Source organism: Ranitomeya variabilis, chromosome 1, assembly GCF_051348905.1.
Source record: "Ranitomeya variabilis isolate aRanVar5 chromosome 1, aRanVar5.hap1, whole genome shotgun sequence".
NCBI classification, from domain to species: Eukaryota; Metazoa; Chordata; class Amphibia; order Anura; family Dendrobatidae; genus Ranitomeya; species Ranitomeya variabilis.
In genome coordinates, this window is record NC_135232.1 from 370,043,486 (window position 1) to 370,060,075 (window position 16,590).

Consider the following 16,590-nt stretch of genomic DNA (forward strand, 5'->3'; position numbering starts at 1 on the left):
AGAATGCATTCTAAAAGTAGGATGCTTAATGTGAGCGTTTTTCACGTTTTTATAGCGAAAAAACCTGAAAAAACGCGAAAAAACGTGTGCACATAGCATTAAACATTTATACCACCTTCTGTAACCTTGAGTAGAACTAAGTTTCCTTATTAACAACTACTCTCCTACAATACAGCCATGATGAGAACAGTGTTGGAAATGTGACCCATGCACATTCATAAACATGTATCCAACACTGTTGCCAGTGTGCTTGGCTGTGGGCAGCGTGGTGGCTTAGTGGTTAGCACTGCAGCCTTGCAGTACTGGGGCCCTAGGTTCAAATCCAACCAAGGACAACTTCTGTAAGGAGTTTGTATGTTCTCCCTGTGTTTGCGTGGGTTTCCTCCGGGTACTCTGGTTTCCTCCAAAACTCCATAGGCATACTGATAGGGAATTAGATTGTGAGCCCCATTGGAGACAGCAATGATAATGTCTGTAAAGCGCTGAGGAATATGATAGCGCTATATAAGCAAAGCCTAACAGATAAATAGATAGATAATAAATTACCACCAACCGCTTGCAAGGAACTGAAGAGGCGGGAAGAGTCTGGCATGATCTCTACACTGTGTGTACAACTGTGTGTTGGTAACATGCAGTGTGAGAATGTAACATGCAGTGTATGTGTAACATTCAATGTGTGTGAGTTCAACATGCAATATGTAACATGCAGCATTTGTGTAATGTGCAACATTTGGTGTGTATTTAACATGCAGTGCATATATAAAATAGTGTGTGTGTATTATGCAATATGCATGTGGAGCGCCCACTAGGGCCGTGGGGATACTCGGTACCAGGTCGGTTCTTAAAGGGGACGTGTCACGGCAGCAGTGACCCGGTCCGTGTACCTGGGTGTCCAATAAAAGGGGAATAAAGTTCATGGGGTAAATGTTTATAAATGAAAATGTTCGTGACACCACCTGTGGTACTCGGCAAATGTGAGATGTTAGCTGACGCTGCTTGAAGAGACGGCTGGGACTGAAGGTGATGCAGCAGAGTTGGTACAGCTCTCCACAGGCAGAGCTTTAGTCCCAAGGCACTTAGATTGTAAATGGTGGTGATGGCAGTTGTGATAGTTGTAGTAGCTGTGGTGCAGGGTGGATGGCGCAGTAAATAAATGTGCAGTTTCCAATGCCTTTCTCACAGTTCTTAGTTGCCCCAGCCGGGGTGCTGTGTCCTCCGATTTGGTGATCCAGCGAGCTCTCAAGCAATTTGGGTGCACTTTCCAGAACCCTCTTTCTATGTTCCTTTCTCTGGCCGGCTCTCTGCACTGGCTTTGCCTCTCCTGCCCTGTTCCTGCCACTCAGTGTCCCAAGTCAGCAGCCATGGATATTGTCGGGTGGTGTGAGCTGAATCCTCCTGGATCCAATATGTCTGCCTTTTCAGTGAATGTGTGCAGAAGTGGCTTTGGCACAAACAGATACCACAGCCTTTGGTTAGCTAGCTGAGTCCTTAGTTTCTCCACTAGAATGGGGCCAGTCCCCTTGCCTGCGACCTGGTCCCTCCACATCTGTAACGGGCCCCAAGGGTAGTTTGGTCGCTACCAGTGCCTCTGGGACCCCTTCTGTCTCTTCCTTCTGTTGTTTCACTTCTTTCAGTTCCCTCTCTCTCTGAGAACTCCTTTCTGTCTGTTTCTGTCTTTCTATCTCACAGGAGCTGCAGACCCTCACATCTGCTCTGCTACCCTGCTCTCACAATCTCTCTCTCTAGCCCCCTCTGACAGGGAGCTCCTTCTTAGCCCATCTTCCTGCTTCTCTGTCCTCTCACAATCTAAGTTTCCCTCCTAATTAGCTCCTCCCCTACTCTAACTACCTCACCTACTGCTCCAACACCCTTTCCTACCAAGCCTGAGATGAGACCTTCCTCCCTTAGGGTACATCCAGGTGCCCTGACTGAATTTTCTAGCGTTGGATGCAGGTGTAGGGTTCTGTGCCATGCTCCCTCCTTACCTGAGAGCGGAATACCACACCTCTGGGTGAGGTGCAGTACTCTGTGGAGACTGGACCCTCAGTCGTGTACAGTGTGTGTAATATGATACAGTGTGTATATAGTATGGTGTGTGTGTGTTTGTGTAACATGCAGTTAGTGTGTAACATACAGTATGTATGTAGCAGTAACATTTAAAGTTACTTACGCTACAGATGCGCATTCATAGGTGTAAATATGTCCTCAATCACCAAATAAAAAAGGAAAATGCACCAACATTCAGTCATTGAATTGTTTATGCTGGATGAAACTCATGGTTCTGTGTGGCTTATTGCCTGCTATAAATATGTACTACTGATAACATGGAGACAAAATGATTTTATATGTGATCATTCTGCTCCATCCTACTTTGTCATGCTATGTAAATAGGCCGGTAAACAAGCATCAAACAATTTCAATTTAGTCAATCAGCAGTCATTTAGCTTTCTGAAATCTATGCACCCTAAATGTTTTTGTGTCAACGATGGCACAATATATTAGCATTAGGGATCCCACTTTTAATTTTTGCCTGTGGCAAAAACCAGCCCAGAAAGTGGGTGAGAGCAAAGAGCTTCTAATGTCCTGTGCTTGTCTTTACACAGATCTATTTCTTCCTGTGCTGAAATATAAGATACTAGAAAAGTTCCTATCCTCTAATAAAGGAATGAAGGTTAAAAAAAAACACCTGACAGATTTTTAATGCATGTAAATTACAGATTGATTTTTTTACAGTTCCTAGCAGTTTACAAACACTTTTTATTTGCCTGGAAATCCCCTTCAGCACTAAACTATATATAGTATACTATATTATAGCATAAATACTATAGTGGATATGCAAAGTAGACACACCCCTATTAATATGAAAAGTTTTTATCACAATAAAAAAAAATCATATCAAGAAGAGTTATTTCTGAACTTTTCCTTTAATGTCGCCTATAATCTGTATAATTAAATTAAAAAACAAACTGACATCTTTTAGGGTGGAAAAAACTAAGAAAAATAAGAAACTAAAATAATGTTGCTTGATAAATATGTACCACCTTAAACTAACACTTTGTTGAAGTACCCTTTCAATTTATGTTAGCATTCAATCTTTTTGGGTAGGAGTCTAGGTGCATGGTACATCTAGAATAGGCAATCTTTGCTCACGGTTCCTTGCTCCAATCTGTCAGATTGTGAGGCCATCTTATGTGTGCATCCCTTTTCAGGTCAATCCACAGATTATCAATTGGATTTAGGTCTATTCTGTCTTTGGGCCTTTCCAAAAATTGATCTTTTTCGGGTAAAGCCATTCTTTTGTTACTTTGATTATGTTTAGAGTTGTTATTGTCCTGAAAGTTTATATACAAGTATCTATTCATCTTCAGATTTTTAGCAGAGGCCTTTAAAGGTTCTGATGCAAAATTGACTAATATTTGGAACTGTTCATAATTCCTTTGATAGTTACTAAATTCCCAGCTCCAACCTGTCAATAATAGCCTTAAAGCATAATGTTGCCCCCATCATGCTTCACTGTGGGTATGATGTTCTTTTTATGATGTGCAGTGTTGGCTTTGCACCAAACATACCTTTTGGAATAATTTCCAAAAAATCTAAAAAGTTCAACTATGGTCACATCAGACCCTAACAGGTTTTCCCACATGCTTTTGGCAGGCTTGATGTAAGTTTTGTCAAAACATTGCGGGGCTTAGATGTTTTCTTTGTAAGAAAAGGTTTTCAACTTGCCCTATCCCACAGGCCAAACATATCAAAAATATGGGAAATTGTTGTCACATGCAATACACAGCTAGTTATTTCCAGAAATTCCTGGAGCTCCTTTAATGTTGCTGTTGGTCTCTGGCAGCCTCCTGGACAACTTATTGATTATCATCCTTACAGTTTTGCATATTATATCTAATGGCTTGGAATTTTTTTGTATCCCTCTGTATCCTTGTCCTGATTGATAACGTTTAACAATGAGAGCCTAGTGCTAAACTTATGTAACCACGGTATTTTAAATTATATCAGTTTGTTTCTCAATCGATTTGTACATATTACGGGCAACAATACATAATTCTTGTTATGATTTTTTTACATGATAAAAACTTGACATTTTAGCAGGGATGTGTAGAGTTTTTCCACTGCATATTCTAACTCTTGAAAAGCCCTGTTTAGGACATTTGTACTTTTACGAGGGTGGGGAACATTGGAAATAAAGCTGTGAACTGATGGAAAGGTATTAGATATTTCCAGCACATTGCAATTCTCCTGTGAATTTATAATTCATATAATCCTAAAAAAAACACCCAAACAAACAAAAACTGTTTTACTTCCTAGGTCGTGCACGGGTCCTTTAAAAAAGACATTATCAGACTTAACTTAATACATCCATGCAAGTACTGTACGCGAATTGTATGATCTATGTAAATGTTATGCAGTTTCTATTTACACATTCAAAAATGCAGCTGGATTCTAGAGATGTGTGAAACTTTTCAACAAGTTTATATAACCAGCAGATGGACTTTTTCTGCTTATGAAACTTGTGTTGAATTAGAGACATATATAGATTTGCCAGAATTGTGACTTATTATTCACTTATAGATCTGAGTTAAAAAATTCACTCATATGTGATTAAAGTTTTCAAGGGCAGAATGTAAATTATTTGCAACATATTGAAATAATTTTTGCTATTTGAATGTTCACTGTATGGGAATATAAAAATTATATAATATGTGAAGTTATGGGGAATGGTACACTCTACATGAATTTTAGCATTACAATTTTACATATTTAGGCTATATATGCAGGGTTGCCACCTTGGTGTTTTATTATTTCTGGACAGCTTACCAAAAGATAATGAACAGACTATATTTTTTATAGACATATTGGCAAACAATATAAAATCATTATGATTATCAGTGATCCATATCTACAGCCCATAATTCTGACATGTAGACATCAGCTGCATTCCCTGTCAACTGTAGAATGTTAATAATTACAATCAAAATGATCTGTAAAAATTTCTTCAGCTTCAGAAAGATCATGGATGTCTTCAATTTTTTTACGGACAGGGAAAAAAGTGACATATTTTTATGGACAGTCATGGAATTTCTGGACAATTATCAACCTTGTATATACAGTATATAATTCAAGTTTTTATGAGGTTTTTATTATAGTAACATGTTTTAAAACTGTTTTTATTAGTTTTTACTTTTTTTCTAAGTCCTACTAGGCGATTTGATTCTGCAATCGTTTTATCAGAAGTGGCAAAATTGATGATTTGTAATAAAACACAAAGATGGTGTACTGTGTGAAGTACAAGGAAGGCTCACTGCATTCAATTAGTCAATTGGTAATTGGAGCTAACTGCTATTACGGGCAGGTGCTGTGTATGGCTCAGAGCCTGGCCTATACAAATGCATGCACCCAACACTCAAAATACTTAAACTTCAGAAAAGGGCTTAACTAAGACATTTAAGTTTTGCTAATGTCAATAAAAAAAACATTATCTGCTAACTGTAATATAAACACATCAGGAACTAATAACTAGAGTTGTTTGAAAAACGTAGTTGTTTGGAAAATGTTTGCCAATTTCAAAGTCTGCACGAATGTTGCACATTCAGATATGTGTTTGGATTCCCGAGCATTTTACGCAAAATTCTGTAAATGATTGAGTTTTCACTAAGGCTGCAATCTTACCGGCGGTTCTGATCACTGTGAGATCATTACCATCAGTCAGAGCACTGTGGGGATAGGCTGTCAGATGTCAGAATGACGCGCAGCTGTAACTGTGACTGGTGGTACTGTAAATCATTACTGCCAGTCAGACACGGTTTCCATGCTGTCAAATGATAACGTGAGCCTGCAGCTGTAACCAGAGGTAAAAGGTTTACCTCTTGTCACTGGCTTCAACTGATGGTACTACTAAGCGCTGATCACCGATAGAGCAGGGGAGAATGATAAGACCTGTCTTCAGCACCCACCACCGGGGAACAGTGCTAATTCTACCGCTGCTTCCCAGGCACTGGTACGTGTCACACTTACATACAGATGTCATCTGTCTGTCATCCGTGTGTACATGTGTGGGATGTTTTGTGGCCCGTTATGCTGTTAAAAACGGACATGTCAGTGTATTTTGCCCACGGACACACGGTCCGTGGAAACACACTGACATGTGCACAGACCCATTCACTTGAATAGGTGTGCATGTATAAGTGTCTCCAGTAAGGTTGAAAACTATCATCAAACGTACCAGACACACTGACGTCTGAAAGAGCCCTAAGTGACCGACAGTAGCGTTAATGATGTTACCGCTAGTCACTGAGGCTGAGCTTGCAGCAGCTCATTTCCCAGTGGTCCTCAGCCTGGACAGTCACGTGTTGGCACCATCCAGGTTGAAAACTGTTTATCATCAGACATAGATTAAGTCATGGAACAGAACAACAAACAGGTGAGGGATCCGGTTGTTTTATATCTTCTATTTATTACAGAATATGAAGGATTCAATGACATGGGCATTAGTTGAGTATTTTTGTTGATTATTATTTTTTGCTTATTACAGGAGACCATGGCTTCAGTGGAATTAGGCGTTAGGTGAGTATACTGTAACTGTTTGTTATTTTTAAATAAAAATGGAAAAGTGTGGTTTTTTATTTCAAATTAAAATGACTTTATACTAAGTGTTTATTTACAATTTAATTATAGGATTAGTAATGGATAGCCGTCTTCTAGATGCCTCTCCATTACTAAGTCGTGGATTTGATATCACAGGACAATACAATGGTGACATCAACTACACAAATCAACCCTCTCTTCTCTACAGAAGACTTATAAAGGTTTCCTGTATCATCTTGCACCAATAGTAGCAGGTCATTTAAAGAGGATATTTCATCAATTTGAGCATGATTAACTGGCCACATCTACTATATAATTGTCTAAGGGTCACTTCCATCTTTCTGTCTGTCTGTCTGTCATGGATATTCATTGGTCACGGCTAGGGTTGAGCGAAACGGGTCGACCATTTTCAGAAGTCGCCGACTTTTGGCAAAGTCGGGTTTCATGAAACCCGACCCGACCCCTGTGTGGGGTCGGCCATGAGGTCGGCGATCTTCTGAATCTGGTATCGGGATTCCGATACCGAGTTCCGATATGTTTGCGATATCGGAAATCGGTATCAGAATCCACATTTAAGTGTAAAATAAAGAATTCAAATAAAAAATATTGATATGCTCACCTCTCCGACGCAGCCTGGACATCGCCGCTGGTAACCGGCATCTTCCATTCCTAAAAATGGCGCTTGAAAGACCTTTCGAATGCTTCACGGCTTGTGATTGGTCGCGGCGGCCCACGTGACCGCTGAGCGACCAATCACAAGCCGGTGACGTAATTCTCAGGTCCTGTTCTGGTTCTCAGGTACATGAGAATTACGTCACGGCTTGTGATTGGTCGCTGAGCGGTCACGTGGGCCGCCGCGACCAATCACAAAGCCGTGACGTCATCGGAAGGTCCTTCACGCATTCATTCTTAAGAAGGAAGGCTGCCGGAAAGAAGCCGAGGGTGAGTATATTCCTATTAGGTATATACTCACCCTCGTACGCGCCCTGCTTCTTTCCGGCAGCCTTCCTTCTTAAGAATGAACGCGTGAAGGACCTTCCGATGACGTCACGGCTTTGTGATTGGTCGCGGCGGCCCACGTGACCGCTCAGCGACCAATCACAAGCCGTGACGTAATTCTCATGTACCTGAGAACCAGAACAGGACCTGAGAATTACGTCACCGGCTTGTGATTGGTCGCTCAGCGGTCACGTGGGCCGCCGTGACCAATCACAAGCCGTGAAGCATTCGAAAGGTCTTTCAAGCGCCATTTTTAGGAACGGAAGATGCCGGTTACTACCAGGCTGCGTCAGAGGGTGAGTATATAAATTTTTTTTATTTTAATTCTTTATTTTACACGTAAATATGGATCCCAGGGCCTGAAGGAGAGTTTCCTCTCCTTCAGACCCTGGGAACCATAGTATCCCATTGCACTGCATTGGGTTTCGTGTTTCGGCCGACCCCGACCCCGACTTTTTTATAGGATCGGCCGATTTCACTCGACCCGACTTTTGAGAAAGTCGGGTTTCGTGAAACCCGACCCGATCCTATAAAAATAAAAGTCGCTCAACCCTAGTCGCGGCCTCTGTCTGTCATGGAAATCCAAGTCGCTGATTGGTCGTGGCAAAACAGCCACGACCAATCAGCGACGGGCACAGTCCTGCGGCAAAATGGCCGCTCCTTACTCCCCGCAGTCAGCGCCCGCTTCATAATCCCCTCCAGTCAGCGCTCACACAGGGTTAATGGCAGTGGTAACGGACTGCGCTATACCGCCGGGCGATATAATTCGCTGGCCGGGCAATATACTACGTGGGCCGGGCGATATACTGCGTGGGCCATGCTATATACTACGTGGGCTGTGCAATATACTGCGTGGGCAGTGCGATATACTGCGTGGGCCATGCTATATACTGCGTGGGCCGTGCGATATACTGCGTGGGCCATGCGATATACTACGTGGGCTGTGCGATATACCACGTGGGCTGTGCGATATACTGCGTGGGCTGTGCGATATACTGCGTGAGCCATGCGATATACTATGTGGGCCGGGCAATATAATTCGCGGGCCGGGCAATATACTACGTGGGCCGGGCGATATACTATGTGGGCCGGGCGATATACTACGTGGGCCGGGCGATATACTATGTTGGTCGGGCGATATACTACATGGGCCGTGCGATATACTACGTGGGCCGTGCGATATACTACGTGGGCCGGGCGACATACTACCTGGGCCGTGTGATATACTGCGTGGGCCATGCGATATAGTACGTGGGCCATGCGATATACTGCATGGGCCGTGCGATATACTGCGTGGGCCGTACGATATACTGCGTGGGCCGTGCTATATACTACGTGGGCCGTGCGATATACTGCGTGGGCCGTGCGATATACTAAGTGGGCTGTGCGATATACTGCATGGGCTGTGCGATATACTAAGTGGGCTGTTCGATATACTGCATGGGCTGTGCGATATACTGTGTGGGCTGTGCGATGCGATATACTGCGTGGGTGTGCGATATACTGCGTGGGCTGTGCTATATACTGTGTGGGCTGTGCGATATACTGCGTGGGCTGTGCGATATACTGCGTGGGCTGTGCGATATACTGCGTGGGCTGTGCAATATACTGCATGGGCTGTGCAATATACTGCATGGGCTGTTCGATATACTGCATGGGCTGTGCGATATACTGCGTGGGCTGTGCGATATACTGCGTGGGCTGTGCGATATACTGCGTGGGCTGTGTTATACACTGCGTGGCCTGTGTCATACACTACATGGCCTGTGTTATATACTGCGTGCGTGGGCTGTTATATACTACGTGGCTGTGTTGCATGCTATGTGGCCTGTTATACACTCCATAGGCTGTGCTATATACTACGTGGCTGTGATATATACTCCATGGGCTGTGCTATATACTTCGTGGCTGTGCAATATACTATGTGGCTGCTATTTACTATGTGGGCTGTTATATACTATGTGGCTGTGCTATATACTATGTGGCCGGCTGCAAACAATCAGCGACAGGTGCAGTCCGGCCGCGAATTGGGGCGGGATTTGAACCACATTTCGCTAATTGGTCGCGGCCGGCCGAATCCTGTGTATTCAATGTATTATTCTAAAATCTTCATAAATAAACTACATACATATTCTAGAATACCCGATGCATTAGAATCGGGCTACTATCTAGTCATGAAATAGTCTCTGTAAACTTTTTTTGCAGCTACTGTGCAGAGTACAGCAGAACTGAGTATCATTACACATGGTTTCAGCAAGCAGCTTTCATCTCATGGCAGTCAAGATGGAAAAGGGAGAAACAGCAGAGGATCATTGCCAGAGGAAAGTTGCAGATGTGTTGGTAATCACTCTGAGATATGCCCTGTTCCTCCAGTCCCCACACTGACTGACTTGAGATTAATGCTGAAGGTGCAATCACACTCAATTCTGCTCTATACTACAAAGTAGCTGCAGAGATGAAGACTTAGAGCAGAGCTGTCTATCATTACTAAATATGGGCGAACACAAACTATAAAGTTAGGGGTCCGTACCGAACAGCTAGTGTTCATGCACGGATCCCGAACACGGACTTCTCCAAGAAGTCCGTGTAACTGTTTGGTTACGGCACCCCAAAAATCGGATTTTTCCCACGCTGTCATCTGCATGACAGCACGAAATATACCTGTGCTCTGATGGGCGGTGAGATCATTAGGCGTCGTTTGATGAGAGAGTACTAGTTCCATCAGCCTATGCCTGTTGTAGCTGATAACAGCAAGAGCAGGCACCACTGATGGAAGTATTGTGCTTTAAACAAATAATAATAAAAAATGAAGCTGGGTCTCAGCTGTCAGCTACTTGATTGGTTATCAAGAATAGAGGAGTCCCACACCATTTTTTTAAATTATTTACATAAATAATTTTAAAAAAGGCATGGGGTCCCCACTAGTAGTGATCAAATACATTCGGCACTATTTGTTACTTGCACAAATAGTTTGGTATTCAGGCTATTCGTTACTTGGTGTGTAATTAGGTATTCACCTCGGTATATTCGAGTGATCCACCCAGCATGTTTGGCGCTTTATTTGCAGCCAATGAACATGCTGGACTGGTTTGCCAATCACAGTAATGCTGGTGCCATCTTTGGTGTGGCATTACTGTGATTGGCTGGTCTTCCAGTGTCATAGGAACTATTTAAAGGCTGCGGTCATCATCTTGCGCCCATTGCAGCTGGAAACAGCGTAGGGAGAGCGTAGTTTCAGCAAATAGAAAGTGAAAGGAGCATAAGGACAGTAATAGAAATTTAGAGTGAGTGTTAGTTATTACAAAAAACTCTTTTAAGAGCTGAAGACTGTCAATATTACTTGTTTTTGTTTGTTTGGTGGGGATTTAGTAGGGAGATATTTAATAGGAAAGAGGGAGAGTGGGTGAAAGGCAGGCAGGAACCTGGGTGTTCTCATCATTGGAAGTACATGCTGCAGCTCTCTGCTATTTTCCACTTAAAATACCTAATATTGTGTAGCGGTTGTGTGACTGGCGCAATCTGGGTAGGGATAATCGTATGTGACAAATAAGCAGAGGTAATAATCTTCATTACTCTGCATTTGGAGTATGTCAGCAAGACGATAGATAAAGAATCATCATTTTTTATTGTTTTAAAAAATTGCATTTCTGTATTTAGCAATTGTGCGACTGGTGCAATCTGGGTAGTAAAAATTGTACGTGACAATTTAGCAGAGGCAATAATCTTCATTACTCTGCATTTGTAGTGTGTCAGCAAGGCAATCTCCAAAAAAATAGCCACACATTGCTAGATACAGTGAATTTGTACAAAAGTCCTTTTGTAAGGGTACTTGTGAAAAATAAAGCCAGTATTTTTTGGTTTCATGAGCATAATACATTCAAGATGAGAAAGGGTGATGTTAAGGGACGTGGATGTGGTGGTTCCCGCCAAGGCCGTGTGACAGATCCGAAGGTGACTATATCTCGTTCTAGGTTCCTGTCAAAATTTGGTCACCGAGCTGCACCACTTACAAACCCAGACAAGTGTGAGAATGTTGTAGGTTGGATGGCAGATAAAGGCTCCAGTGTGTTGACAAGCAGCACTACGAAGTCTTCCACACGGTCCAGTCTCAGTAGCCAAGAGGCTGGGCAACTGAATCCCAAACCTGGTCCTTCTTCCTCCCACCATCAAGAGTCCCAGGAGACATATGACCCCAACGCTGGCCTCTCTGAAGAACTGTTTACGTTCCCTTGTAATTTGTCATGCCTCTCAACATGCACCTTTAAAGAAGGTCATGAGGAGGTGGAGTGCAGTGATGCCCAAACATTTGAGCACCCAAGGCCAGGAGAAAGGCATGTTGTAGAAGGTCAATTGATGTCTGAAGAGGTGGAGGATAATCACGAGGAACAGTTGCCATCAGATCAGCCTCAAATTGCAGATTAGAAGTAGGATCAAATTGAGGAATTGGAAGCCGATGTGGTCGATGATGAGGCCACTGATTAAAATCAGGCATGGTGGCATGCCTAGCAAGCACAGCAGTACAGAGAGAGATGGATCTGTAGCAAGAAAATAGGCAAGAAGAGGTAGTGGTTTGCCCAGAGGCAGAACTCGGTCAACTGTTCCACAGAACCCCTCAAAACTTGGCTAGATAGCAGGCCATTGGTGTGTTGTTCCCCTGTATGGCAGCTTTTTTCTGAAATTCCTTCAGACATAATAACTGTATTTTGCAGCATCTGCCAAACCAAGCTAAGAAGAGGCAAGCAGACTGCCAACCTGGGCATAACCAGCAATCAAAAGCACATGGCAGTGAAGCACACCAGTAAGTGGGTGGAACGCCTGGGTACCAAATCTGTGTCTGAGGATAAAATCACTGCCCCTTCCCCATATTATGACCTTCCTAATCAGCTGACCATGAAGCAGGGGCTGATGCCTCCTGCTTACAATAAGAGGTTGCACACACACACAACAATCAGCAACCAAGTCCATTTCATTGTCCCAGCACAGCATTCAGATTTCCCAGCTCAATATATTTACTGGAAAGCAGAAATATCAAGCCATCCACCCACAGGCCCAAATGCTAAACACCCAAATTGCCAGATTGCTAGCCCTGAAATGTTGCCTTTTCAACTTGTGGGAACTGAATCTTTTCATGACCACTTGGCAGTGTCAGCTCCACGGTACTCGATTCCCAGCCGACACTTGCCTGACCTACTTGCCTAGGTATGCCGTGACAGCGTACATTTCGGAAAATCATCTCTGGCTTTTTCTGGTCTAGCTTTGCTGCAACAGCGCTTCAATTTGTCTTTTCAGAGACTGATTTGTGACCTGCCCACATGCTGGAATTCGACCTTCCATATGTTGGCAATGCTTAGTGAGCAGCAGAAGGCAGTCTCTGAATTCCAGCTTCTAATTGCCTGCCAGAGAAAAACTCAGCCCCTACACATAACTGCTGAGTGGGTGTGGATCGCTGACATATTTTAAGTACTAAAACTTTAATAGACACGGCTCTGTGTATTAAAATGTTTGCTGCAGAATCTGAAAGAGAAAGCTTTGTATGCTGAGCAGGTAACTATAGAGCAAGATTTTACAGTGGGTGATACCACACAGCCAACCTCACACAGTATTCTCAGGCCACATTGGATGATGCTGAGGAACAGGAGAAGGAGGATGAGGAGGAGGATGAACAGGATTTTTGCTCTGAACTACAGAGAGAACTCCCAATCCCAGCTTCATGCCTGTCCAGCATGGATGGCCTTAAGAGGAGGAGGCTATTCGTTGTGAGGAGGAGAGTATGGTTACTGTTCCTCCTGGTGAGGATACTGAATGTTTGACTCTTTGTAGTCTGCTATACATGGCAGACTTCATGTCCAGATGCCTTTCCCAAGACCGTCACGTGAAAGACATTTTGTCTACCAAAAAAAACTGGCTGTGCACCTTTCTTGACCCATGGTATAAGGAGAAATTTGTTTCTCTAATGTTGGAGCCAGACAGGTCATGTTCAGTGCATGCATGCCAGAGGGTCATAGTGAAAGACTTACTCAAAAGATTACCCTCAGACAATGCTGGTGGCAGAGGTACTGGCTCTTTTCAACCAGAAGGATTACAGGAGAGGGCCACACACACCAGGTGCAACTCAGTGGAGGGGGGAAATGTCCACCAACTGGACCATTTTCATGAGACCATCCTATCGGCAAGGGCTGTCTGTGGGTGTAACTATGATGAGGAGGGAGAAGTTGACCAAGATGGTGAAGATATACATAAGTGACCATACCAGCGTCCTTCCTGATTCTTTATTGCCCTTTAACTACTGCATGCTTGGCCTGACCTCTCCTTGTACTCCTTGGAGTTGCTGCTATGCCCTGCTACGAGTGTGTTGTCTCAGCGGGTTTTTAGTTCAGCAGGTGCAATCATAGCAGATAAGTGCACACGACTGTCATAAGAAAATGCAGACAGGCTGTGTTAGAGCTGGAGGAATGCACCAAGTAAATATAGATGTTATTATTGGTGCGTTCGCAGCCTGGGGTCCACCGTGCAGGAGGAGAATCTGCTGCTAGCAAATGGCACTATATGGCGGTATAAGCGAGCTCTGTTACTTCACAGAGTCACTGTGATAGAAAAGCACTGTGTCCTGTTATGCTCACAGGAGTAACACACAGCTAACTTCTGAGCTGATAGCAGTCAGTGGTCATGCAGTCAGAGAAGCACACAAACAATTCCTCACCGGAGGTGCCAGTATTCTAGTGGCTTATTTCAGCCGGGCCCTGAATATATGCAAACAAACTCCTCACCGGATGTGCCGGTATTCTAGTGGCTTATTTCAGCCTGGCCCTAACCACAAGCATACATGACCACACTGGCGCAAAGCTCATGACAAAGATTGATACTGGCGTATGGCTGTGTGGCCATGCGAACCTTTTATAGTTGCAACAATTTCAGTACCTTCCTAGAGGACCAATGGGAGTTGCTTCAGGACCTGAGCGCATGACCCCTGACCTCCAATGAGAGGTCTTCCTTTGGGCATGCTCAGAAGGGAGAAAGCAGGACTTAGTCCCAGAAGCGAGTCCACGCAGCTGACCAGTACTAGCTATAATGGCAGAGCCTGGAAGAACAGCAGTAGCCAGACGCAGAGTATCTGCCTGAGCCAGACACTGGAACCCACGTCTCTGCTGAGCAGGCTCCACTGTGGCTGGAGAAGAATGGGAGACTGCAGCGGAGATGGCTCAAGATTCCCCCTGTGCAGAGGTGGGAACTCGAGCCCTTGGCTAATTTTTTTAAACCTTTGCACATTTTTCAATGGTGAAACTTGTACTCTCTACGTCTTGTAATAATAACTGCTAAGTGTGTTGTGATATCCCCATCATGGCATCTTTCAGCTGGTCTGAGAGAGACCCCTTGGCTAATTTTTTAAAACCTTTGCATATTCTGCAAAGGTGAAACTTGTACTCACTAACTCTTTTAACAACTGCATAGTGTATTGTGATGTCCCCATCACGGCATCTTTCTTCTGGCAAAAGAGACCCCCTTGGCTAATCTTTTTCAAACCATTGTGCATTGTTGAAACTAATACTCTCTATCTCTTACTCTTGTAATAACTGCTAAATGTATTGTGATATCCCCATCACGGTGTCTTTCATCTGGCCTCAGAGAGACCCCTTGTCTAGTTTTTTGAAACTTTTGCTCATTCTGTAATAGTGAAACTTGTACTCTCTACCTCTTGTAATAACTGCTAAGTGTATTGTAATGTCCCCATCATGGTCTCTTTCAGCGTGCATGATACAGCGCCTTTGGGGCAATTTTTGGAAACCTTTGTACATTGTGCAATGGTCAAATTTCTACTCTCAATCTCTATATATTCGACTAATAATTTTTTTATGGTGCTGCCCTCTTCACGGTCTCTTAAAGCGTGTATCGGATAGCCTAGTGTTGTTTTTGGGTCTGCACTTGGACATTTTTTAACATAAATGCATAAATATTAATATGCTCCACACAATTTATCAGGTTTCAACCTTACACAAAATAATAATTTGAGTAATGAAACATGTTCTATATATAAGCTGCTAGTTCAAAAATCTTACCTACACATCCCTTTCTGATACAACAATCAGCAACCACATCCAGTTTGTTGCCCCAGCACAGCATTCAGTTGTCCATTGTAAGCATATATGTCTGTTCACAAATTGTTAGTTAGATAGGGCATTACATTGTTCGTTGTTGGAAAAAGACCATTGCTGACTTTTCCAGGCTCATAAATGAGACTTCTGTATCTTTATTAAGCTGCTGCTTTCCTTACATTTTCTAAATTTGGCTCCTTACAAAAACATGGTGGTGGGGTATTGGCTAGTTTCTGTATATTTTAAGCTCCACAGACCTATTCAGGCTGCAGCCTTACACATATAGGAACATGGTCATTGCAATGCTAAAGGCCTTTATCTGAGCTCTGTAGCACTTCCTGTCACCTGAGTAATACACTCCACAAACCTCGTCACTCTCTGGGAAATATCCTGTAATTACTCCATTGTTGCTCAAAACCAGGCAAAAGATACATTCTGCCTGGTTGTGTAGTTTCCAGAAGAAGTATGTAGGCTTGTGCAGATTGGTAAATGGTACTCCTGTCTATTTCCCTTGAGGAGGCTGCTTCCAAGTAAAAAGAGGCTTGTGCATCTTCCTGACATGGGTTTCAGGCCTGACTGACTGGCCACAATACAGGCCCTCGCTTGCATATGCTGTATTACAGCTCACTCAACTCCTGTATTATATTCACCTCACAGCGGCGTCATCCACTTTGACAGTGGTTCCATTGGGGTCCGGTGGCAAAAATGAACTGTGGACCACACAAAACGCAGGTTTCACAGCACCTGGTGGCCCTCTGAAAATTAAAAGTGAGGGAATGACATGGTGACGGACATGGTGGTGGTGGCAGGCGATGATCGAAATTCAAATGGGCATTTTTGAAATGGCATTGTAAAGCGATGGAGAATATGTATTTCACTATCTGGCTAACTATTTGCCTTGAGGGAG